General features: G+C 50.4%; 20 pseudogenes; all 20 read right to left on the bottom strand.

Annotated features, from left to right (window-relative positions):
• Positions 1-301: 301 nt before the first annotated feature.
• Positions 302-421, bottom strand: LOC130350614 (5S ribosomal RNA; annotated as a pseudogene).
• Positions 422-1,487: 1,066 nt separating this feature from the next.
• LOC130352173 (5S ribosomal RNA) lies at positions 1,488-1,607 on the bottom strand (annotated as a pseudogene).
• Positions 1,608-1,689: 82 nt separating this feature from the next.
• Positions 1,690-1,809, bottom strand: LOC130330088 (5S ribosomal RNA; annotated as a pseudogene).
• A 1,085-nt stretch (positions 1,810-2,894) lies between these two features.
• On the bottom strand, positions 2,895-3,014 carry LOC130350316 (5S ribosomal RNA; annotated as a pseudogene).
• Positions 3,015-3,286: 272 nt separating this feature from the next.
• Positions 3,287-3,406, bottom strand: LOC130352172 (5S ribosomal RNA; annotated as a pseudogene).
• An 82-nt stretch (positions 3,407-3,488) lies between these two features.
• LOC130330077 (5S ribosomal RNA) lies at positions 3,489-3,608 on the bottom strand (annotated as a pseudogene).
• A 1,085-nt stretch (positions 3,609-4,693) lies between these two features.
• LOC130350201 (5S ribosomal RNA) lies at positions 4,694-4,813 on the bottom strand (annotated as a pseudogene).
• A 658-nt stretch (positions 4,814-5,471) lies between these two features.
• On the bottom strand, positions 5,472-5,591 carry LOC130352019 (5S ribosomal RNA; annotated as a pseudogene).
• A 2,858-nt stretch (positions 5,592-8,449) lies between these two features.
• On the bottom strand, positions 8,450-8,569 carry LOC130324837 (5S ribosomal RNA; annotated as a pseudogene).
• Positions 8,570-10,435: 1,866 nt separating this feature from the next.
• LOC130350603 (5S ribosomal RNA) lies at positions 10,436-10,555 on the bottom strand (annotated as a pseudogene).
• Positions 10,556-11,621: 1,066 nt separating this feature from the next.
• LOC130352171 (5S ribosomal RNA) lies at positions 11,622-11,741 on the bottom strand (annotated as a pseudogene).
• An 82-nt stretch (positions 11,742-11,823) lies between these two features.
• Positions 11,824-11,943, bottom strand: LOC130330055 (5S ribosomal RNA; annotated as a pseudogene).
• Positions 11,944-13,028: 1,085 nt separating this feature from the next.
• On the bottom strand, positions 13,029-13,148 carry LOC130339441 (5S ribosomal RNA; annotated as a pseudogene).
• Positions 13,149-15,209: 2,061 nt separating this feature from the next.
• Positions 15,210-15,329, bottom strand: LOC130324826 (5S ribosomal RNA; annotated as a pseudogene).
• Positions 15,330-17,195: 1,866 nt separating this feature from the next.
• LOC130350592 (5S ribosomal RNA) lies at positions 17,196-17,315 on the bottom strand (annotated as a pseudogene).
• Positions 17,316-18,381: 1,066 nt separating this feature from the next.
• LOC130352170 (5S ribosomal RNA) lies at positions 18,382-18,501 on the bottom strand (annotated as a pseudogene).
• Positions 18,502-18,583: 82 nt separating this feature from the next.
• Positions 18,584-18,703, bottom strand: LOC130330046 (5S ribosomal RNA; annotated as a pseudogene).
• Positions 18,704-19,788: 1,085 nt separating this feature from the next.
• Positions 19,789-19,908, bottom strand: LOC130323550 (5S ribosomal RNA; annotated as a pseudogene).
• A 2,552-nt stretch (positions 19,909-22,460) lies between these two features.
• On the bottom strand, positions 22,461-22,580 carry LOC130323721 (5S ribosomal RNA; annotated as a pseudogene).
• An 82-nt stretch (positions 22,581-22,662) lies between these two features.
• On the bottom strand, positions 22,663-22,782 carry LOC130336269 (5S ribosomal RNA; annotated as a pseudogene).
• Between the last annotated feature and the right edge of the window lie 916 nt (positions 22,783-23,698).

Raw genomic sequence — 23,698 nt, 5'->3', positions numbered from 1 at the left:
GGCGCGTTCAGCTTACGATGGCCATTGACAGCTTCATGCTTTTTATACTGTGCATTTAAGCATCAATAAATCCTTTTCGGAATCGGAGAGGAAGGCGGCAACAGAGCAAAATGTCAATAGCACCTTGGATTGCCAGCCAGTCTCCCGTGCCCGTACTTGCCGGGCAGCAGTCTGCGATCTGACAAGAACAGGCACATTCAGCTTAGGATAGCCGTAGACGGCTTCACACCCTGTATATTGTGGATTTAAGCATCAATAAATCCTTTTCCGAATCGGAGCGGAAGGCGGCAACAGATTAAAATGTCAACTGCACCCGGGATTCCCAGCCAGTCTCCCATGCTGGTACTTACCAGGCCCTAAGCTGGGTAGCAGTCTGCGATCTGACGAGAGCAGGCGCGTTCAGCTTAGGATGGCCGTTGACAGCTTCACACTTTGTATACTGTGGATTTAAGCATCAATAAATAATTTTCGGAATCGGAGCAGAAACAGAGCAAAATGTCAACTGCACCCGGGATTCCCAGTCAGTCTCCCATGCTGGTACTTACCAGGTCCGAAGCTGGGTAGCAGTCTGCGATCTGATGAGAACAGGCGCATTCAGCTTAGGATGGCCAAAGACATCTTCATGCCCTGTATACTGTGGATTTAAGCATCAATAAATCCTTTTCGGAATCGGAACGGAAGGCGGCAACAGAGCAAAATGTCAACGGCAGCCGGGATTCCCAGCCAGTGTCCCATGCCGGTACTTACCGGGCCCTAAGATCTGTACCAGTCTGCGATCTGACGAGAGCAGGCGCGTTAAGCTTAGGATGGCCGTCGACAGCTTCACACCTTGTATACTGTGGATTTAAGCATCAATAAATTCTTTTCGGAATCGGATCGGAAGGCAGCAATAGAGCAAAATGTCAACGGCACCTGGGAATCCCAGCCAGTCTCCCATGCCAGTACTTACCGGGCCCTAAGCTGGGTAGCAGTCTGCAATCTGACGAGAGCAGGCGCGTTCAGCTTACGATGGCCATTGACAGCTTCATGCTTTTTATACTGTGCATTTAAGCATCAATAAATCCTTTTCGGAATCGGAGAGGAAGGCGGCAACAGAGCAAAATGTCAATAGCACCTTGGATTGCCAGCCAGTCTCCCGTGCCCGTACTTGCCGGGCAGCAGTCTGCGATCTGACAAGAACAGGCACATTCAGCTTAGGATAGCCGTAGACGGCTTCACACCCTGTATATTGTGGATTTAAGCATCAATAAATCCTTTTCCGAATCGGAGCGGAAGGTGGCAACAGATTAAAATGTCAACTGCACCCGGGATTCCCAGCCAGTCTACAATGCTGGTACTTACCGGGCCCTAAGCTGGGTAGCAGACTGCGATCTGATGAGAGCAGGCGCGTTCAGCTTAGGATGGCCGTTGACAGCTTCACACTTTGTATACTGTGGATTTAAGCATCAATAAATAATTTTCGAAATCGGAGCAGAAGCAGAGCAAAATGTCAACGGCAGCCGGGATTCCCAGGCAGTCTCCCATGCTGGTACTTACCAGGCCCGAAGCTGGGTAGCAGTCTGCGATCTGACGAGAACAGGCGCATTCAGCTTAGGATGGCCGTAGACATCTTCACACCCTGTATACTGTGAATTTAAGCATCAATAAATCCTTTTCGGAATCGGAGCGGAAGGCGGCAACAGAACAAAATGTCAACGACACCTGGGATTCCCAGCCAGTCTCCCATGCTGGTACTTACCGGGCCCTAAGCTGTGTAGCAGTCTGCGATCTGACGAGAGCAGGCTCGTTCAGCTTAGGATGGCCGTTGACAGCTTCTCGCCCTTTATACTGTGCATTTAAGCATCAATAAATCCTTTTCGGAATCGGAACAGAAGGCGGCAACAGAGAAAAATGTCAACGGCAGCCGGGATTCCCATCCATTGTCTCATGCCGGTACTTACCGGGCCCTAAGATCTGTACCAGTCTGCGATCTGACGAGAGCAGGCGCGTTAAGCTTAGGATGGCCGTCGACAGCTTCACACCTTGTATACTGTGGATTTAAGCATCAATAAATTATTTTCGGAATCAGAGCGGAAGGCGGCAACAGAGCAAAATGTCAACAACACCTGGGATTCCCAGCCAGTCTCCCATGCTGGTACTTACCGGGCCCTAAGCTGGGTAGCAGTCTGCGATCTGACAAGAGCAGGCGCCTTCAGCTTAGGATGGCCGTTGACAGCTTCACATTTTGTATACTGTGGATTTAAGCATCAATAAATAATTTTCGGAATCGGAGCAGAAACTGAGCAAAATGTCAACTGCACCCGGGATTCCCAGCCAGTCTCCCATGCTGGTACTTACCAGTCCCGAAGCTGGGAAGCAGTCTGCGATCTGACGAGAACAGGCGCATTCAGCTTAGGATGGCCGTAGACATCTTCACACCCTGTATACTGTGGATTTAAGCATCAATAAATCCTTTTCGGAATCGGAGCGTAAGGCGGCAACAGAGCAAAATGTCAACGGCAGCCGGGATTCCCAGCCAGTGTCCCATGCCGGTACTTACCGGGCCCTAAGATCTGTACCAGTCTGCGATCTGACGAGAGCAGGCGCGTTCAGCTTAGGATGGCCGTTTACAGCTTCTCGCCCTTTATACTGTGCATTTAAGCATCAATAAATCCTTTTCGGAATCGGAACGGAAGGCGGCAACAGAGCAAAATGTCAACGGCAGCCGGGATTCCCAGCCAGTGTCTCATGCCGGTACTTACCGGGCCCTAAGATCTGTACCAGTCTGCGATCTGACGAGAGCAGGCGCGTTAAGCTTAGGATGGCCGTCGACAGCTTCACACCTTGTATACTGTTGATTTAAGCATCAATAAATTATTTTCGGAATCGGAGCGGAGGGCAGCAATAGAGCAAAATGTCAACGGCACCTGGGATTCCCAGCCAGTCTCCCATGCCAGTACTTACCGGGCCCTAAGCTGGGTAGCAATCTGCGATCTGACGAGAGCAGGCGCGTTCAGCTTAGGATGGCCATTGACAGCTTCATGCTTTTTATACTGTGCATTTAAGCATCAATAAATCCTTTTCGGAATCGGAGAGGAAGGCGGCAACAGAGCAAAATGTCAATAGTTCCTTGGATTGCCAGCCAGTCTCCCATGCCCGTACTTGCCGGGCAGCAGTCTGCAATCTGACAAGAACAGGCACATTCAGCTTAGGATAGACAAAGACGGCTTCACACCCTGTATACTGTGGATTTAAGCATCAATAAATCCTTTTCGGAATCGAAGCGGAAGGCGGCTACAGAGCAAAATGTCAACGGCAGCCGGGATTCCCAGGCAGTCTCCCATGCTGGTACTTACCAGGCCCGAAGCTGGGTAGCAGTCTGCGATCTGACGAGAACAGGCGCATTCAGCTTAGGATGGCCGTAGACATCTTCACACCCTGTATACTGTGAATTTAAGCATCAATAAATCCTTTTCGGAATCGGAGCGGAAGGCGGCAACAGAACAAAATGTCAACGACACCTGGGATTCCCAGCCAGTCTCCCATGCTGGTACTTACCGGGCCCTAAGCTGTGTAGCAGTCTGCGATCTGACGAGAGCAGGCTCGTTCAGCTTAGGATGGCCGTTGACAGCTTCTCGCCCTTTATACTGTGCATTTAAGCATCAATAAATCCTTTTCGGAATCGGAACAGAAGGCGGCAACAGAGAAAAATGTCAACGGCAGCCGGGATTCCCATCCAGTGTCTCATGCCGGTACTTACCGGGCCCTAAGATCTGTACCAGTCTGCGATCTGACGAGAGCAGGCGCGTTAAGCTTAGGATGGCCGTCGACAGCTTCACACCTTGTATACTGTGGATTTAAGCATCAATAAATTATTTTCGGAATCAGAGCGGAAGGCGGCAACAGAGCAAAATGTCAACAACACCTGGGATTCCCAGCCAGTCTCCCATGCTGGTACTTACCGGGCCCTAAGCTGGGTAGCAGTCTGCGATCTGACAAGAGCAGGCGCCTTCAGCTTAGGATGGCCGTTGACAGCTTCACATTTTGTATACTGTGGATTTAAGCATCAATAAATAATTTTCGGAATCGGAGCAGAAACTGAGCAAAATGTCAACTGCACCCGGGATTCCCAGCCAGTCTCCCATGCTGGTACTTACCAGTCCCGAAGCTGGGAAGCAGTCTGCGATCTGACGAGAACAGGCGCATTCAGCTTAGGATGGCCGTAGACATCTTCACACCCTGTATACTGTGGATTTAAGCATCAATAAATCCTTTTCGGAATCGGAGCGTAAGGCGGCAACAGAGCAAAATGTCAACGGCAGCCGGGATTCCCAGCCAGTGTCCCATGCCGGTACTTACCGGGCCCTAAGATCTGTACCAGTCTGCGATCTGACGAGAGCAGGCGCGTTCAGCTTAGGATGGCCGTTTACAGCTTCTCGCCCTTTATACTGTGCATTTAAGCATCAATAAATCCTTTTCGGAATCGGAACGGAAGGCGGCAACAGAGCAAAATGTCAACGGCAGCCGGGATTCCCAGCCAGTGTCTCATGCCGGTACTTACCGGGCCCTAAGATCTGTACCAGTCTGCGATCTGACGAGAGCAGGCGCGTTAAGCTTAGGATGGCCGTCGACAGCTTCACACCTTGTATACTGTTGATTTAAGCATCAATAAATTATTTTCGGAATCGGAGCGGAGGGCAGCAATAGAGCAAAATGTCAACGGCACCTGGGATTCCCAGCCAGTCTCCCATGCCAGTACTTACCGGGCCCTAAGCTGGGTAGCAATCTGCGATCTGACGAGAGCAGGCGCGTTCAGCTTAGGATGGCCATTGACAGCTTCATGATTTTTATACTGTGCTTTTAAGCATCAATAAATCCTTTTCGGAATCGGAGAGGAAGGCGGCAACAGAGCAAAATGTCAATAGTTCCTTGGATTGCCAGCCAGTCTCCCATGCCCGTACTTGCCGGGCAGCAGTCTGCAATCTGACAAGAACAGGCACATTCAGCTTAGGATAGACAAAGACGGCTTCACACCCTGTATACTGTGGATTTAAGCATCAATAAATCCTTTTCGGAATCGAAGCGGAAGGCGGCTACAGAGCAAAATGTCAACAACACCTGGGATTCCCAGCCAGTCTCCCATGCTGGTACTTACCGGGCCCTAAGCTGGGTAGCAGTCTACAATCTGACGAGAGCAGGCGCTTTCAGCTTAGGATGGCCGTTGACAGCTTCACACTTTGTATACTGTGGATTTAAGCATCAATAAATAATTTTCGAAATCGGAGGAAAATGTCAAAGGCAGCCGGGATTCCCAGCCAGTCTCCCATGCCGGTACTTACCAGGCCCAAAGCTGGGTAGCAGTCTGCGATCTGACGAGAAGAGGCGCATTCAGCTTAGGATGGCCGCAGACACCTTCACACCCTGTATACTGTGGATTTAAGCATCAATAAATCCTTTTCGGAATCGGAGCGGATGGCGGCAACAGAACAAAATGTCAACGACACCTGGGATTCCCAGCCAGTCTCCCATGCTGGTACTTACCTGGCCCTAAGCTGGGTAGCAGTCTGCGATCTGACGAAAGCAGGCGCGTTCAGCTTAGGATGGCCATTGACAGCTTCATGATTTTTATACTGTGCTTTTAAGCATCAATAAATCCTTTTCGGAATCGGAGAGGAAGGCGGCAACAGAGCAAAATGTCAATAGTTCCTTGGATTGCCAGCCAGTCTCCCATGCCCGTACTTGCCGGGCAGCAGTCTGCAATCTGACAAGAACAGGCACATTCAGCTTAGGATAGACAAAGACGGCTTCACACCCTGTATACTGTGGATTTAAGCATCAATAAATCCTTTTCGGAATCGAAGCGGAAGGCGGCTACAGAGCAAAATGTCAACAACACCTGGGATTCCCAGCCAGTCTCCCATGCTGGTACTTACCGGGCCCTAAGCTGGGTAGCAGTCTACAATCTGACGAGAGCAGGCGCTTTCAGCTTAGGATGGCCGTTGACAGCTTCACACTTTGTATACTGTGGATTTAAGCATCAATAAATAATTTTCGAAATCGGAGGAAAATGTCAACGGCAGCCGGGATTCCCAGCCAGTCTCCCATGCCGGTACTTACCAGGCCCAAAGCTGGGTAGCAGTCTGCGATCTGACGAGAACAGGCGCATTCAGCTTAGGATGGCCGCAGACACCTTCACACCCTGTATACTGTGGATTTAAGCATCAATAAATCCTTTTCGGAATCGGAGCGGATGGCGGCAACAGAACAAAATGTCAACGACACCTGGGATTCCCAGCCAGTCTCCCATGCTGGTACTTACCTGGCCCTAAGCTGGGTAGCAGTCTGCGATCTGACGAAAGCAGGCGCGTTCAGCTTAGGATGGCCGTTTACAGCTTCTCGCCCTTTAAACTGTGCATTTAAGCATCAATAAATCCTTTTCGGAATCGGAACGGAAGGAGGCAACAGAGCAAAATGTCAACGGCAGCCGGGATTCCCAGCCAGTGTCTCATGCCGATACTTACCGGGCCCTAAGATCTGTACCAGTCTGCGATCTGACGAGAGCAGGCGCGTTAAGCTTAGGATGGCCGTCGACAGCTTCACACCTTGTATACTGTGGATTTAAGCATCAATAAATTCTTTTCGGAATCGGAGCGGAAGGCAGCAATAGAGCAAAATGTCAACGGCACCCGGGATTCCCAGCCAGTCTCCCATGCCAGTACTTACTGGGCCCTAATCTGGGTAGCAGTCTGCGATCTGACGAGAGCAGGCGCGTTCAGATTAGGATGGCCATTGACAGCTTCATGCTTTTTATACTGTGCATTTAAGCATCAATAAATCCTTTTCGGAATCGGAGAGGAAGGCGGCAACAGAGCAAAATGTCAATAGCACCTTGGATTGCCAGCCAGTCTCCCGTGCCCGTACTTGCCGGGCAGCAGTCTGCGATCTGACAAGAACAGGCACATTCAGCTTAGGATAGCCGTAGATGGCTTCACACCCTGTATACTGTGGATTTAAGCATCAATAAATCCTTTTCGGAATCGGAGCGGAGGGCGGCTACAGAGCAAAATGTCAACAACACCTGGGATTCCCAGCCAGTCTCCCATGCTGGTACTTACCGGGCCCTAAGCTAGGTAGCAGTCTGCGATTTTACGAGAGCAGGCACGTTCAGCTTAGGATGGCCGTTGACATCTTTACGCCTTGTATATTGTGGATTTAAGCATCAATAAATATTTTTATTAATCGGAGAAGAAGGCGGCAACAGAGCAAAATGTCAACGACACCTGGGATTCCCAGCCAGTCTCCCATGCTGGTACTTACCGGGCCCTAAACTGGGTAGCAGTCTGCAATCTGACGAGAGCAGGCGCGTTCAGCTTATTAAGGCCGTTGACAGCTTCTCGCCCTTTATACTGTGCACTTAAGCATCAATAAATCCTTTTCGGAATTGGAAACGGAAGGCGGCAACAGAGCAAAATGTCAACGGCACCCGGGATTCCCAGCCAGTCTCCCATGCCAGTACTTACTGGGCCCTAATCTGGGTAGCAGTCTGCGATCTGACGAGAGCAGGCGCGTTCAGATTAAGATGGCCATTGACAGCTTCATGCTTTTTATACTGTGCATTTAAGCATCAATAAATCCTTTTCGGAATCGGAGAGGAAGGCGGCAACAGAGCAAAATGTCAATAGCACCTTGGATTGCCAGCCAGTCTCCCGTGCCCGTACTTGCCGGGCAGCAGTCTGCGATCTGACAAGAACAGGCACATTCAGCTTAGGATAGCCGTAGATGGCTTCACACCCTGTATACTGTGGATTTAAGCATCAATAAATCCTTTTCGGAATCGGAGCGGAGGGCGGCTACAGAGCAAAATGTCAACAACACCTGGGATTCCCAGCCAGTCTCCCATGCTGGTACTTACCGGGCCCTAAGCTAGGTAGCAGTCTGCGATTTTACGAGAGCAGGCACGTTCAGCTTAGGATGGCCGTTGACATCTTTACGCCTTGTATATTGTGGATTTAAGCATCAATAAATATTTTTATTAATCGGAGAAGAAGGCGGCAACAGAGCAAAATGTCAACGACACCTGGGATTCCCAGCCAGTCTCCCATGCTGGTACTTACCGGGCCCTAAACTGGGTAGCAGTCTGCAATCTGACGAGAGCAGGCGCGTTCAGCTTATTAAGGCCGTTGACAGCTTCTCGCCCTTTATACTGTGCACTTAAGCATCAATAAATCCTTTTCGGAATTGGAAACGGAAGGCGGCAACAGAGCAAAATGTCAACGGCAGCCGGGATTCCCAGCCAGTGTCCCATGCCGGTACTTACCGGGCCCTAAGATCTGTACCTGTCTGCGATCTGACAAGAGCAGGCGCGTTAAGCTTAGGATGGCCGTCGACAGCTTCACACTTTGTATACTGTGGATTTAAGCATCAATAAATTCTTTTCGGAATCGGAGCGGAAGGCAGCAATAGAGCAAAATGTCAACGGCACCTGGGATTCCCAGCCAGTCTCCCCTGCCAGTACTTACCGGGCCCTAAGCTGGGTAGCAGTCTGCGATCTGACGAGAGCAGGCGCGTTCAGCTTAGGATGGCCGTTGACAGCTTCATGCTTTTTATACTGTGCATTTAAGCATCAGTAAATCCTTTTCGGAATCGGAGAGGAAGGCGGCAACAGAGCAAAATGTCAACTGCACCCGGGATTCCCAGCCAGTCTCCCATGCCGGTACTTACTGGGCCCTAAGCTGGGTAGCAGTCTGCGATCTGATGAGAGCAGGCGCGTTAAGCTTAGGATGGCCGTCGACAGCTTCACACCTTGTATACTGTGGATTTAAGCATCAATAAATTCTTTTCGGAATCGGAGCGGAAGGCAGCAATAGAGCAAAATGTCAACGGCACCCGGGATTCCCAGCCAGTCTCCCATGCCAGTACTTACTGGGCCCTAATCTGGGTAGCAGTCTGCGATCTGACGAGAGCAGGCGCGTTGAGATTAGGATGGCCATTGACAGCTTCATGCTTTTTATACTGTGCATTTAAGCATCAATAAATCCTTTTCGGAATCGGAGAGGAAGGCGGCAACAGAGCAAAATGTCAATAGCACCTTGGATTGCCAGCCAGTCTCCCGTGCCCGTACTTGCCGGGCAGCAGTCTGCGATCTGACAAGAACAGGCACATTCAGCTTAGGATAGCCGTAGATGGCTTCACACCCTGTATACTGTGGATTTAAGCATCAATAAATCCTTTTCGGAATCGGAGCGGAAGGCGGCTACAGAGCAAAATGTCAACAACACCTGGGATTCCCAGCCAGTCTCCCATGCTGGTACTTACCGGGCCCTAAGCTAGGTAGCAGTCTGCGATCTGACGAGAGCAGGCACGATCAGCTTAGGATGGCCGTTGACAGCTTCACGCCCTTTATACTGTGCGTTTAAGCATCAATAAATCATTTTCCGAATCGGAGCGGAAGGCGGCAACAGAGCAAAATGTCAACTGCACCCAGGATTCCCAGCCAGTCTCCCATGCCGGTACTTACTGGGCCCTAAGCTGGGTAGCAGTCTGCGATCTGACGAGAGCAGGCGCGTTCAGCTTAGGATGGCCGTTGACATCTTTACGCCTTGTATATTGTGGATTTAAGCATCAATAAATATTTTTATTAATCGGAGAAGAAGGCGGCAACAGAGCAAAATGTCAATGGCACCTTGGATTGCCAGCCAGTCTCCCATGCCGGTATCTGCCGGGAAGCAGTCTGCGATCTGAGGACAGCAGGCACGTTCAGGCTTAGGATGGCCGTTGACAGCTTCACACCCTGTATATTGTGGATTTAAGCATCAATAGATCCTTTTCCGAATTGGATCGGAAGGCGGCAACAGATTAAAATGTCAACTTCACCCGGGATTCCCAGCCAGTCTCCCATGCTGGTACTTACCAGGCCCTAAGCTGGGTAGCAGTCTGCGATCTGACGAGAGCAGGCGCGTTCAGCTTAGGATGGCCATTGACAGCTTCATGCTTTTTATACTGTGCATTTAAGCATCAATAAATCATTTTCGGAATCAGAACGGAAGGCGGCAACAGAGCAAAATGTCAACTGCACTCGGGATTCCCAGCCAGTCACCCATGCCGGTACTTACTGGGCCCTAAGCTGGGTAGCAGTCTGCGATCTGATGAGAGCAGGCGCGTTCAGCTTAGGATGGCCGTTGACATCTTCATGCCTTGTAAATTGTGGATTTAAGCATCAATAAATATTTTTATTAATCGGAGAGGAAGGCGGCAACAGAGCAAAATGTCAATGGCACCTTGGATTGCCAGCCAGTCTCCCATGCCGTTAACTGCCGGGCAGCAGTCTGCGACCTGAGGAGAGCAGGCACGTTCAGGCTTAGGATGGCCGTTGACAGCTTCACACCCTGTATATTGTGGATTTAAGCATCAATAAATCCTTTTCCGAATCGGAGCGGAAGGCGGCAACAGATTAAAATGTCAACTGCACCCGGGATTCCCAGCCAGTCTCCCATGCTGGTACTTACCAGGCCCTAAGCTGGGTAGCAGTCTGCGATCTGACGAGAGCAGGCGCGTTCAGCTTAGGATGGCCGTTGACAGCTTCACACTTTGTATACTGTGGATTTAAGCATCAATAAATAATTTTCGGAATCGGAGCAGAAACAGAGCAAAATGTCAACTGCACCCGGGATTCCCAGTCAGTCTCCCATGCTGGTACTTACCAGGTCCGAAGCTGGGTAGCAGTCTGCGATCTGATGAGAACAGGCGCATTCAGCTTAGGATGGCCAAAGACATCTTCATGCCCTGTATACTGTGGATTTAAGCATCAATAAATCCTTTTCGGAATCGGAACGGAAGGCGGCAACAGAGCAAAATGTCAACGGCAGCCGGGATTCCCAGCCAGTGTCCCATGCCGGTACTTACCGGGCCCTAAGATCTGTACCAGTCTGCGATCTGACGAGAGCAGGCGCGTTAAGCTTAGGATGGCCGTCGACAGCTTCACACCTTGTATACTGTGGATTTAAGCATCAATAAATTCTTTTCGGAATCGGATCGGAAGGCAGCAATAGAGCAAAATGTCAACGGCACCTGGGAATCCCAGCCAGTCTCCCATGCCAGTACTTACCGGGCCCTAAGCTGGGTAGCAGTCTGCAATCTGACGAGAGCAGGCGCGTTCAGCTTACGATGGCCATTGACAGCTTCATGCTTTTTATACTGTGCATTTAAGCATCAATAAATCCTTTTCGGAATCGGAGAGGAAGGCGGCAACAGAGCAAAATGTCAATAGCACCTTGGATTGCCAGCCAGTCTCCCGTGCCCGTACTTGCCGGGCAGCAGTCTGCGATCTGACAAGAACAGGCACATTCAGCTTAGGATAGCCGTAGACGGCTTCACACCCTGTATATTGTGGATTTAAGCATCAATAAATCCTTTTCCGAATCGGAGCGGAAGGTGGCAACAGATTAAAATGTCAACTGCACCCGGGATTCCCAGCCAGTCTACAATGCTGGTACTTACCGGGCCCTAAGCTGGGTAGCAGACTGCGATCTGATGAGAGCAGGCGCGTTCAGCTTAGGATGGCCGTTGACAGCTTCACACTTTGTATACTGTGGATTTAAGCATCAATAAATAATTTTCGAAATCGGAGCAGAAACAGAGCAAGATGTCAACGGCAGCCGGGATTCCCAGGCAGTCTCCCATGCTGGTACTTACCAGGCCCGAAGCTGGGTAGCAGTCTGCGATCTGACGAGAACAGGCGCATTCAGCTTAGGATGGCCGTAGACAACTTCACACCCTGTATACTGTGAATTTAAGCATCAATAAATCCTTTTCGGAATCGGAGCGGAAGGCGGCAACAGAACAAAATGTCAACGACACCTGGGATTCCCAGCCAGTCTCCCATGCTGGTACTTACCGGGCCCTAAGCTGTGTAGCAGTCTGCGATCTGACGAGAGCAGGCTCGTTCAGCTTAGGATGGCCGTTGACAGCTTCTCGCCCTTTATACTGTGCATTTAAGCATCAATAAATCCTTTTCGGAATCGGAACAGAAGGCGGCAACAGAGAAAAATGTCAACGGCAGCCGGGATTCCCATCCAGTGTCTCATGCCGGTACTTACCGGGCCCTAAGATCTGTACCAGTCTGCGATCTGACGAGAGCAGGCGCGTTAAGCTTAGGATGGCCGTCGACAGCTTCACACCTTGTATACTGTGGATTTAAGCATCAATAAATTATTTTCGGAATCAGAGCGGAAGGCGGCAACAGAGCAAAATGTCAACAACACCTGGGATTCCCAGCCAGTCTCCCATGCTGGTACTTACCGGGCCCTAAGCTGGGTAGCAGTCTGCGATCTGACAAGAGCAGGCGCCTTCAGCTTAGGATGGCCGTTGACAGCTTCACATTTTGTATACTGTGGATTTAAGCATCAATAAATAATTTTCGGAATCGGAGCAGAAACTGAGCAAAATGTCAACTGCACCCGGGATTCCCAGCCAGTCTCCCATGCTGGTACTTACCAGTCCCGAAGCTGGGAAGCAGTCTGCGATCTGACGAGAACAGGCGCATTCAGCTTAGGATGGCCGTAGACATCTTCACACCCTGTATACTGTGGATTTAAGCATCAATAAATCCTTTTCGGAATCGGAGCGTAAGGCGGCAACAGAGCAAAATGTCAACGGCAGCCGGGATTCCCAGCCAGTGTCCCATGCCGGTACTTACCGGGCCCTAAGATCTGTACCAGTCTGCGATCTGACGAGAGCAGGCGCGTTCAGCTTAGGATGGCCGTTTACAGCTTCTCGCCCTTTATACTGTGCATTTAAGCATCAATAAATCCTTTTCGGAATCGGAACGGAAGGCGGCAACAGAGCAAAATGTCAACGGCAGCCGGGATTCCCAGCCAGTGTCTCATGCCGGTACTTACCGGGCCCTAAGATCTGTACCAGTCTGCGATCTGACGAGAGCAGGCGCGTTAAGCTTAGGATGGCCGTCGACAGCTTCACACCTTGTATACTGTTGATTTAAGCATCAATAAATTATTTTCGGAATCGGAGCGGAGGGCAGCAATAGAGCAAAATGTCAACGGCACCTGGGATTCCCAGCCAGTCTCCCATGCCAGTACTTACCGGGCCCTAAGCTGGGTAGCAATCTGCAATCTGACGAGAGCAGGCGCGTTCAGCTTAGGATGGCCATTGACAGCTTCATGCTTTTTATACTGTGCATTTAAGCATCAATAAATCCTTTTCGGAATCGGAGAGGAAGGCGGCAACAGAGCAAAATGTCAATAGTTCCTTGGATTGCCAGCCAGTCTCCCATGCCCGTACTTGCCGGGCAGCAGTCTGCAATCTGACAAGAACAGGCACATTCAGCTTAGGATAGACAAAGACGGCTTCACACCCTGTATACTGTGGATTTAAGCATCAATAAATCCTTTTCGGAATCGAAGCGGAAGGCGGCTACAGAGCAAAATGTCAACAACACCTGGGATTCCCAGCCAGTCTCCCATGCTGGTACTTACCGGGCCCTAAGCTGGGTAGCAGTCTACAATCTGACGAGAGCAGGCGCTTTCAGCTTAGGATGGCCGTTGACAGCTTCACACTTTGTATACTGTGGATTTAAGCATCAATAAATAATTTTCGAAATCGGAGCAAAATGTCAACGGCAGCCGGGATTCCCAGCCAGTCTCCCATGTCGGTACTTACCAGGCCCAAAGCTGGGTAGCAGTCTGCGATCTGACGAGAACAGGCGCATTCAGCTTAGGATGGCCGTAGACACCTTCACACCCTGTATACTGTGGATTTAAGCATCAATAAATCCTTTTCGGAATCGGAGCGGATGGCGGCAACAGAACAAAATGTCAACGACACCTGGGATTCCCAGCCAGTCTCCCATGCTGGTACTTACCTGGCCCTAAGCTGGGTAGCAGTCTGCGATCTGACGAAAGCAGGCGCGTTCAGCTTAGGATGGCCGTTTACAGCTTCTCGCCCTTTAAACTGTGCATTTAAGCATCAATAAATCCTTTTCGGAATCGGAACGGAAGGAGGCAACAGAGCAAAATGTCAACGGCAGCCGGGATTCCCAGCCAGTGTCTCATGCCGATACTTACCGGGCCCTAAGATCTGTACCAGTCTGCGATCTGACGAGAGCAGGCGCGTTAAGCTTAGGATGGCCGTCGACAGCTTCACACCTTGTATACTGTGGATTTAAGCATCAATAAATTCTTTTCGGAATCGGAGCGGAAGGCAGCAATAGAGCAAAATGTCAACGGCACCCGGGATTCCCAGCCAGTCTCCCATGCCAGTACTTACTGGGCCCTAATCTGGGTAGCAGTCTGCGATCTGACGAGAGCAGGCGCGTTCAGATTAGGATGGCCATTGACAGCTTCATGCTTTTTATACTGTGCATTTAAGCATCAATAAATCCTTTTCGGAATCGGAGAGGAAGGCGGCAACAGAGCAAAATGTCAATAGCACCTTGGATTGCCAGCCAGTCTCCCGTGCCCGTACTTGCCGGGCAGCAGTCTGCGATCTGACAAGAACAGGCACATTCAGCTTAGGATAGCCGTAGATGGCTTCACACCCTGTATACTGTGGATTTAAGCATCAATAAATCCTTTTCGGAATCGGAGCGGAGGGCGGCTACAGAGCAAAATGTCAACAACACCTGGGATTCCCAGCCAGTCTCCCATGCTGGTACTTACCGGGCCCTAAGCTAGGTAGCAGTCTGCGATTTTACGAGAGCAGGCACGTTCAGCTTAGGATGGCCGTTGACATCTTTACGCCTTGTATATTGTGGATTTAAGCATCAATAAATATTTTTATTAATCGGAGAAGAAGGCGGCAACAGAGCAAAATGTCAACGACACCTGGGATTCCCAGCCAGTCTCCCATGCTGGTACTTACCGGGCCCTAAACTGGGTAGCAGTCTGCAATCTGACGAGAGCAGGCGCGTTCAGCTTATTAAGGCCGTTGACAGCTTCTCGCCCTTTATACTGTGCACTTAAGCATCAATAAATCCTTTTCGGAATTGGAAACGGAAGGCGGCAACAGAGCAAAATGTCAACGGCAGCCGGGATTCCCAGCCAGTGTCCCATGCCGGTACTTACCGGGCCCTAAGATCTGTACCTGTCTGCGATCTGACAAGAGCAGGCGCGTTAAGCTTAGGATGGCCGTCGACAGCTTCACACTTTGTATACTGTGGATTTAAGCATCAATAAATTCTTTTCGGAATCGGAGCGGAAGGCAGCAATAGAGCAAAATGTCAACGGCACCTGGGATTCCCAGCCAGTCTCCCCTGCCAGTACTTACCGGGCCCTAAGCTGGGTAGCAGTCTGCGATCTGACGAGAGCAGGCGCGTTCAGCTTAGGATGGCCGTTGACAGCTTCATGCTTTTTATACTGTGCATTTAAGCATCAGTAAATCCTTTTCGGAATCGGAGAGGAAGGCGGCAACAGAGCAAAATGTCAACTGCACCCGGGATTCCCAGCCAGTCTCCCATGCCGGTACTTACTGGGCCCTAAGCTGGGTAGCAGACTGCGATCTGACGAGAGCAGGCGCGTTAAGCTTAGGATGGCCGTCGACAGCTTCACACCTTGTATACTGTGGATTTAAGCATCAATAAATTCTTTTCGGAATCGGAGCGGAAGGCAGCAATAGAGCAAAATGTCAACGGCACCCGGGATTCCCAGCCAGTCTCCCATGCCAGTACTTACTGGGCCCTAATCTGGGTAGCAGTCTGCGATCTGACGAGAGCAGGCGCGTTGAGATTAGGATGGCCATTGACAGCTTCATGCTTTTTATACTGTGCATTTAAGCATCAATAAATCCTTTTCGGAATCGGAGAGGAAGGCGGCAACAGAGCAAAATGTCAATAGCACCTTGGATTGCCAGCCAGTCTCCCGTGCCCGTACTTGCCGGGCAGCAGTCTGCGATCTGACAAGAACAGGCACATTCAGCTTAGGATAGCCGTAAATGGCTTCACACCCTGTATACTGTGGCTTTAAGCATCAATAAATCCTTTTCGGAATCGGAGCGGAAGGCGGCTACAGAGCAAAATGTCAACAACACCTGGGATTCCCAGCCAGTCTCCCATGCTGGTACTTACCGGGCCCTAAGCTAGGTAGCAGTCTGCGATCTGACGAGAGCAGGCACGATCAGCTTAGGATGGCCGTTGACAGCTTCACGCCCTTTATACTGTGCGTTTAAGCATCAATAAATCATTTTCCGAATCGGAGCGGAAGGCGGCAACAGAGCAAAATGTCAACTGCACCCAGGATTCCCAGCCAGTCTCCCATGCCGGTACTTACTGGGCCCTAAGCTGGGTAGCAGTCTGCGATCTGACGAGAGCAGGCGCGTTCAGCTTAGGATGGCCGTTGACATCTTTACGCCTTGTATATTGTGGATTTAAGCATCAAGAAATATTTTTATTAATCGGAGAAGAAGGCGGCAACAGAGCAAAATGTCAATGGCACCTTGGATTGCCAGCCAGTCTCCCATGCCGGTATCTGCCGGGCAGCAGTCTGCGATCTGAGGACAGCAGGCACGTTATGGCTTAGGATGGCCGTTGACAGCTTCACACCCTGTATATTGTGGATTTAAGCATCAATAGATCCTTTTCCGAATTGGATCGGAAGGCGGCAACAGATTAAAATGTCAACTTCACCCGGGATTCCCAGCCAGTCTCCCATGCTGGTACTTACCAGGCCCTAAGCTGGGTAGCAGTCTGCGATCTGACGAGAGCAGGCGCGTTCAGCTTAGGATGGCCATTGACAGCTTCATGCTTTTTATACTGTGCATTTAAGCATCAATAAATCATTTTCGGAATCAGAACGGAAGGCGGCAACAGAGCAAAATGTCAACTGCACTCGGGATTCCCAGCCAGTCACCCATGCCGGTACTTACTGGGCCCTAAGCTGGGTAGCAGTCTGCGATCTGATGAGAGCAGGCGCGTTCAGCTTAGGATGGCCGTTGACATCTTCACGCCTTGTAAATTGTGGATTTAAGCATCAATAAATATTTTTATTAATCGGAGAGGAAGGCGGCAACAGAGCAAAATGTCAATGGCACCTTGGATTGCCAGCCAGTCTCCCATGCCGTTAACTGCCGGGCAGCAGTCTGCGACCTGAGGAGAGCAGGCACGTTCAGGCTTAGGATGGCCGTTGACAGCTTCACACCCTGTATATTGTGGATTTAAGCATCAATAAATCCTTTTCCGAATCGGAGCGGAAGGCGGCAACAGATTAAAATGTCAACTGCACCCGGGATTCCCAGCCAGTCTCCCATGCTGGTACTTACCAGGCCCTAAGCTGGGTAGCAGTCTGCGATCTGACGAGAGCAGGCGCGTTCAGCTTAGGATGGCCGTTGACAGCTTCACACTTTGTATACTGTGGATTTAAGCATCAATAAATAATTTTCGGAATCGGAGCAGAAACAGAGCAAAATGTCAACTGCACCCGGGATTCCCAGTCAGTCTCCCATGCTGGTACTTACCAGGTCCGAAGCTGGGTAGCAGTCTGCGATCTGATGAGAACAGGCGCATTCAGCTTAGGATGGCCAAAGACATCTTCATGCCCTGTATACTGTGGATTTAAGCATCAATAAATCCTTTTCGGAATCGGAACGGAAGGCGGCAACAGAGCAAAATGTCAACGGCAGCCGGGATTCCCAGCCAGTGTCCCATGCCGGTACTTACCGGGCCCTAAGATCTGTACCAGTCTGCGATCTGACGAGAGCAGGCGCGTTAAGCTTAGGATGGCCGTCGACAGCTTCACACCTTGTATACTGTGGATTTAAGCATCAATAAATTCTTTTCGGAATCGGATCGGAAGGCAGCAATAGAGCAAAATGTCAACGGCACCTGGGAATCCCAGCCAGTCTCCCATGCCAGTACTTTCCGGGCCCTAAGCTGGGTAGCAGTCTGCAATCTGACGAGAGCAGGCGCGTTCAGCTTACGATGGCCATTGACAGCTTCATGCTTTTTATACTGTGCATTTAAGCATCAATAAATCCTTTTCGGAATCGGAGAGGAAGGCGGCAACAGAGCAAAATGTCAATAGCACCTTGGATTGCCAGCCAGTCTCCCGTGCCCGTACTTGCCGGGCAGCAGTCTGCGATCTGACAAGAACAGGCACATTCAGCTTAGGATAGCCGTAGACGGCTTCACACCCTGTATATTGTGGATTTAAGCATCAATAAATACTTTTCCGAATCGGAGCGGAAGGTGGCAACAGATTAAAATGTCAACTGCACCCGGGATTCCCAGCCAGTCTACAATGCTGGTACTTACCGGGCCCTAAGCTGGGTAGCAGACTGCGATCTGATGAGAGCAGGCGCGTTCAGCTTAGGATGGCCGTTGACAGCTTCACACTTTGTATACTGTGGATTTAAGCATCAATAAATAATTTTCGAAATCGGAGCAGAAACAGAGCAAGATGTCAACGGCAGCCGGGATTCCCAGGCAGTCTCCCATGCTGGTACTTACCAGGCCCGAAGCTGGGTAGCAGTCTGCGATCTGACGAGAACAGGCGCATTCAGCTTAGGATGGCCGTAGACAACTTCACACCCTGTATACTGTGAATTTAAGCATCAATAAATCCTTTTCGGAATCGGAGCGGAAGGCGGCAACAGAACAAAATGTCAACGACACCTGGGATTCCCAGCCAGTCTCCCATGCTGGTACTTACCGGGCCCTAAGCTGTGTAGCAGTCTGCGATCTGACGAGAGCAGGCTCGTTCAGCTTAGGATGGCCGTTGACAGCTTCTCGCCCTTTATACTGTGCATTTAAGCATCAATAAATCCTTTTCGGAATCGGAACAGAAGGCGGCAACAGAGAAAAATGTCAACGGCAGCCGGGATTCCCATCCAGTGTCTCATGCCGGTACTTACCGGGCCCTAAGATCTGTACCAGTCTGCGATCTGACGAGAGCAGGCGCGTTAAGCTTAGGATGGCCGTCGACAGCTTCACACCTTGTATACTGTGGATTTAAGCATCAATAAATTATTTTCGGAATCAGAGCGGAAGGCGGCAACAGAGCAAAATGTCAACAACACCTGGGATTCCCAGCCAGTCTCCCATGCTGGTACTTACCGGGCCCTAAGCTGGGTAGCAGTCTGCGATCTGACAAGAGCAGGCGCCTTCAGCTTAGGATGGCCGTTGACAGCTTCACATTTTGTATACTGTGGATTTAAGCATCAATAAATAATTTTCGGAATCGGAGCAGAAACTGAGCAAAATGTCAACTGCACCCGGGATTCCCAGCCAGTCTCCCATGCTGGTACTTACCAGTCCCGAAGCTGGGAAGCAGTCTGCGATCTGACGAGAACAGGCGCATTCAGCTTAGGATGGCCGTAGACATCTTCACACCCTGTATACTGTGGATTTAAGCATCAATAAATCCTTTTCGGAATCGGAGCGTAAGGCGGCAACAGAGCAAAATGTCAACGGCAGCCGGGATTCCCAGCCAGTGTCCCATGCCGGTACTTACCGGGCCCTAAGATCTGTACCAGTCTGCGATCTGACGAGAGCAGGCGCGTTCAGCTTAGGATGGCCGTTTACAGCTTCTCGCACTTTATACTGTGCATTTAAGCATCAATAAATCCTTTTCGGAATCGGAACGGAAGGCGGCAACAGAGCAAAATGTCAACGGCAGCCGGGATTCCCAGCCAGTGTCTCATGCCGGTACTTACCGGGCCCTAAGATCTGTACCAGTCTGCGATCTGACGAGAGCAGGCGCGTTAAGCTTAGGATGGCCGTCGACAGCTTCACACCTTGTATACTGTTGATTTAAGCATCAATAAATTATTTTCGGAATCGGAGCGGAGGGCAGCAATAGAGCAAAATGTCAACGGCACCTGGGATTCCCAGCCAGTCTCCCATGCCAGTACTTACCGGGCCCTAAGCTGGGTAGCAATCTGCGATCTGACGAGAGCAAGCGCGTTCAGCTTAGGATGGCCATTGACAGCTTCATGCTTTTTATACTGTGCATTTAAGCATCAATAAATCCTTTTCGGAATCGGAGAGGAAGGCTGCAACAGAGCAAAATGTCAATAGTTCCTTGGATTGCCAGCCAGTCTCCCATGCCCGTACTTGCCGGGCAGCAGTCTGCAATCTGACAAGAACAGGCACATTCAGCTTAGGATAGACAAAGACGGCTTCACACCCTGTATACTGTGGATTTAAGCATCAATAAATCCTTTTCGGAATCGAAGCGGAAGGCGGCTACAGAGCAAAATGTCAACAACACCTGGGATTCCCAGCCAGTCTCCCATGCTGGTACTTACCGGGCCCTAAGCTGGGTAGCAGTCTACAATCTGACGAGAGCAGGCGCTTTCAGCTTAGGATGGCCGTAGACACCTTCACACCCTGTATACTGTGGATTTAAGCATCAATAAATCCTTTTCGGAATCGGAGCGGATGGCGGCAACAGAACAAAATGTCAACGACACCTGGGATTCCCAGCCAGTCTCCCATGCTGGTACTTACCTGGCCCTAAGCTGGGTAGCAGTCTGCGATCTGACGAAAGCAGGCGCGTTCAGCTTAGGATGGCCGTTTACAGCTTCTCGCCCTTTATACTGTGCATTTAAGCATCAATAAATCCTTTTCGGAATCGGAACGGAAGGAGGCAACAGAGCAAAATGTCAACGGCAGCCGGGATTCCCAGCCAGTGTCTCATGCCGGTACTTACCGGGCCCTAAGATCTGTACCAGTCTGCGATCTGACGAGAGCAGGCGCGTTAAGCTTAGGATGGCCGTCGACAGCTTCACACCTTGTATACTGTGGATTTAAGCATCAATAAATACTTTTCGGAATCGGAGCGGAAGGCAGCAATAGAGCAAAATGTCAACGGCACCCGGGATTCCCAGCCAGTCTCCCATGCCAGTACTTACTGGGCCCTAATCTGGGTAGCAGTCTGCGATCTGACGAGAGCAGGCGCGTTCAGATTAGGATGGCCATTGACAGCTTCATGCTTTTTATACTGTGCATTTAAGCATCAATAAATCCTTTTCGGAATCGGAGAGGAAGGCGGCAACAGAGCAAAATGTCAATAGCACCTTGGATTGCCAGCCAGTCTCCCGTGCCCGTACTTGCCGGGCAGCAGTCTGCGATCTGACAAGAACAGGCACATTCAGCTTAGGATAGCCGTAGATGGCTTCACACCCTGTATACTGTGGATTTAAGCATCAATAAATCCTTTTCGGAATCGGAGCGGAGGGCGGCTACAGAGCAAAATGTCAACAACACCTGGGATTCCCAGCCAGTCTCCCATGCTGGTACTTACCGGGCCCTAAGCTAGGTAGCAGTGTGCGATTTTACGAGAGCAGGCACGTTCAGCTTAGGATGGCCGTTGACAGCTTCACGCCCTTTATACTGTGCATTTAAGCATCAATAAATCATTTTCCGAATCGGAGCGGAAGGCGGCAACAGAGCAAAATGTCAACTGCACCCAGGATTCCCAGCCAGTCTCCCATGCCGCTACTTACTGGGCCCTAAGCTGGGTAGCAGGCTGCGATCTGACGAGAGCAGGCGCGTTCAGCTTAGGATGGCCGTTGACATCTTTATGCCTTGTATATTGTGGATTTAAGCATCAATAAATATTTTTATTAATCGGAGAAGAAGGCGGCAACAGAGCAAAATGTCAATGGCACCTTGGATTGCCAGCCAGTCTCCCATGCCGGTATCTGCCGGGCAGCAGTCTGCGATCTGAGGACAGCAGGCACGTTCAGACTTAGGATGGCCGTTGACAGCTTCACACCCTGTATATTGTGGATTTAAGCATCAATAGATCCTTTTCCGAATTGGATCGGAAAGAGAGCAGGCGCGTTCAGCTTAGGATGGCCATTGACAGTTTCATGCTTTTTATACTGTGCATTTAAGCATCAATAAATCCTTTTCAGAATCGGAACGGAAGGCGGCAACAGAGCAAAATGTCAACTGCACTCGGGATTCCCAGCCAGTCACCCATGCCGGTACTTACTGGGCCCTAAGCTGGGTAGCAGTCTGCGACCTGAGGAGAGCAGGCACGTTCAGGCTTAGGATGGCCGTTGACAGCTTCACACTTTGTATACTGTGGATTTAAGCATCAATAAATAATTTTCGGAATCGGAGCAGAAACAGAGCAAAATGTCAACTGCACCCGGGTTTCCCAGCCAGTCTCCCATGCTGGTACTTACCAGGCCCTAAGCTGGGTAGCAGTCTGCGATCTGACGAGAGCAGGCGCGTTCAGCTTACGATGGCCATTGACAGCTTCATGCTTTTTATACTGTGCATTTAAGCATCAATAAATAATTTTCGGAATCGGAGCAGAAACAGAGCAAAATGTCAACGGCAGCCGGGATTCCCAGCCAGTCTCCCATGCTGGTACTTACCAGGCCCGAAGCTGGGTAGCAGTCTGCGATCTGACGAGAACAGGCACATTCAGCTTAGGATGGCCGTAGACATCTTCACACCCTGTATACTGTGGATTTAAGCATCAATAAATCCTTTTCGGAATCGGAGCGGCAACAGAACAAAATGTCAACAACACCTGGGATTCCCAGCCAGTCTCCCATGCTGGTACTTACCGGGCCCTAAGCTGGGTAGCATTCTGCGATCTGACGAGAGCAGGCGCTTTCAGCTTAGGATGGCCGTTGACAGCTTCCCGCCCTTTATACTGTGCATTTAAGCATCAATAAATCCTTTTCGGAATCGGAACGGAAGGCAGCAATAGAGCAAAATGTCAACGGCACCCGGGATTCCCAGCCAGTCTCCCATGCCAGTACTTACCGGGCCCTCAGCTGGGTAGCAGTCTGCGATCTGACGAGAGCAGGCGCGTTCAGCTTAGGATGGCCATTGACAGCTTCATGCTTTTTATACTGTTCATTTAAGCATCAATAAATCCTTTTCGGAATCGGAGAGGAAGGCGGCAACAGAGCAAAATGTCAATAGCACCTTGGATTGCCAGCCAGTCTCCCATGCCCGTACGTGCCGGGCAGCAGTCTGCGATCTGACAAGAACAGGCACATTCAGCTTAGGATAGCCGTAGACGGCTTCAAACCCTGTATACTGTGGATTTAAGCATCAATAAATCCTTTACGGAATCGGAGCGGAAGGCGGCTACAGAGCAAAATGTCAACAACACCTGGGATTCCCAGCCAGTCTCCCATGCTGGTACTTACCGGGCCCTAAGCTTGGTAGCAGTCTGCGATCTGATGAGAGCAGGCGCGTTCAGCTTAGGATGGCCGTTAACAGCATCACGCCCTTTATACTGTGCATTTAAGCATCAATAAATCCTTTTCCGAATCGGAGCGGAAGGCGGCAACAGAGCAAAATGTCAATGGCAGCCGGGATTCCCAGCCAGTGTCCCATGCCGGTACTTACCGGGCCCTAAGATCTGTACCAGTCTGCGATCTGACGAGAGCAGGCGCGTTAAGCTTAGGATGGCCGTTGACAGCTTCACACCTTGTATACTGTGGATTTAAGCATCAATAAATTATTTTCGGAATCGGAGCGGAAGGCAGCAATAGAGCAAAATGTCAACGGCACCTGGGATTCCCAGCAAGTCTCCCATGCCAGTACTTACCGGGCCGTAAGCTGGGTAGCAGTCTGCGATCTGACGAGAGCAGGCGCGTTCAGCTTACGACGGCCATTGACAGCTTCATGCTTTTTATACTGTGCATTTAAGCATCAATAAATCCTTTTCGGAATCGGAAAGGAAGGCGGCAACAGAGCAAAATGTCAATAGCACCTTGGATTCCCAGCCAGTCTCCCATG

This window comes from Hyla sarda, chromosome 1 (assembly GCF_029499605.1).
Source record: "Hyla sarda isolate aHylSar1 chromosome 1, aHylSar1.hap1, whole genome shotgun sequence".
NCBI classification, from domain to species: domain Eukaryota; kingdom Metazoa; phylum Chordata; class Amphibia; order Anura; family Hylidae; genus Hyla; species Hyla sarda.
This window is presented reverse-complemented; position numbering and strand designations above follow the sequence as displayed.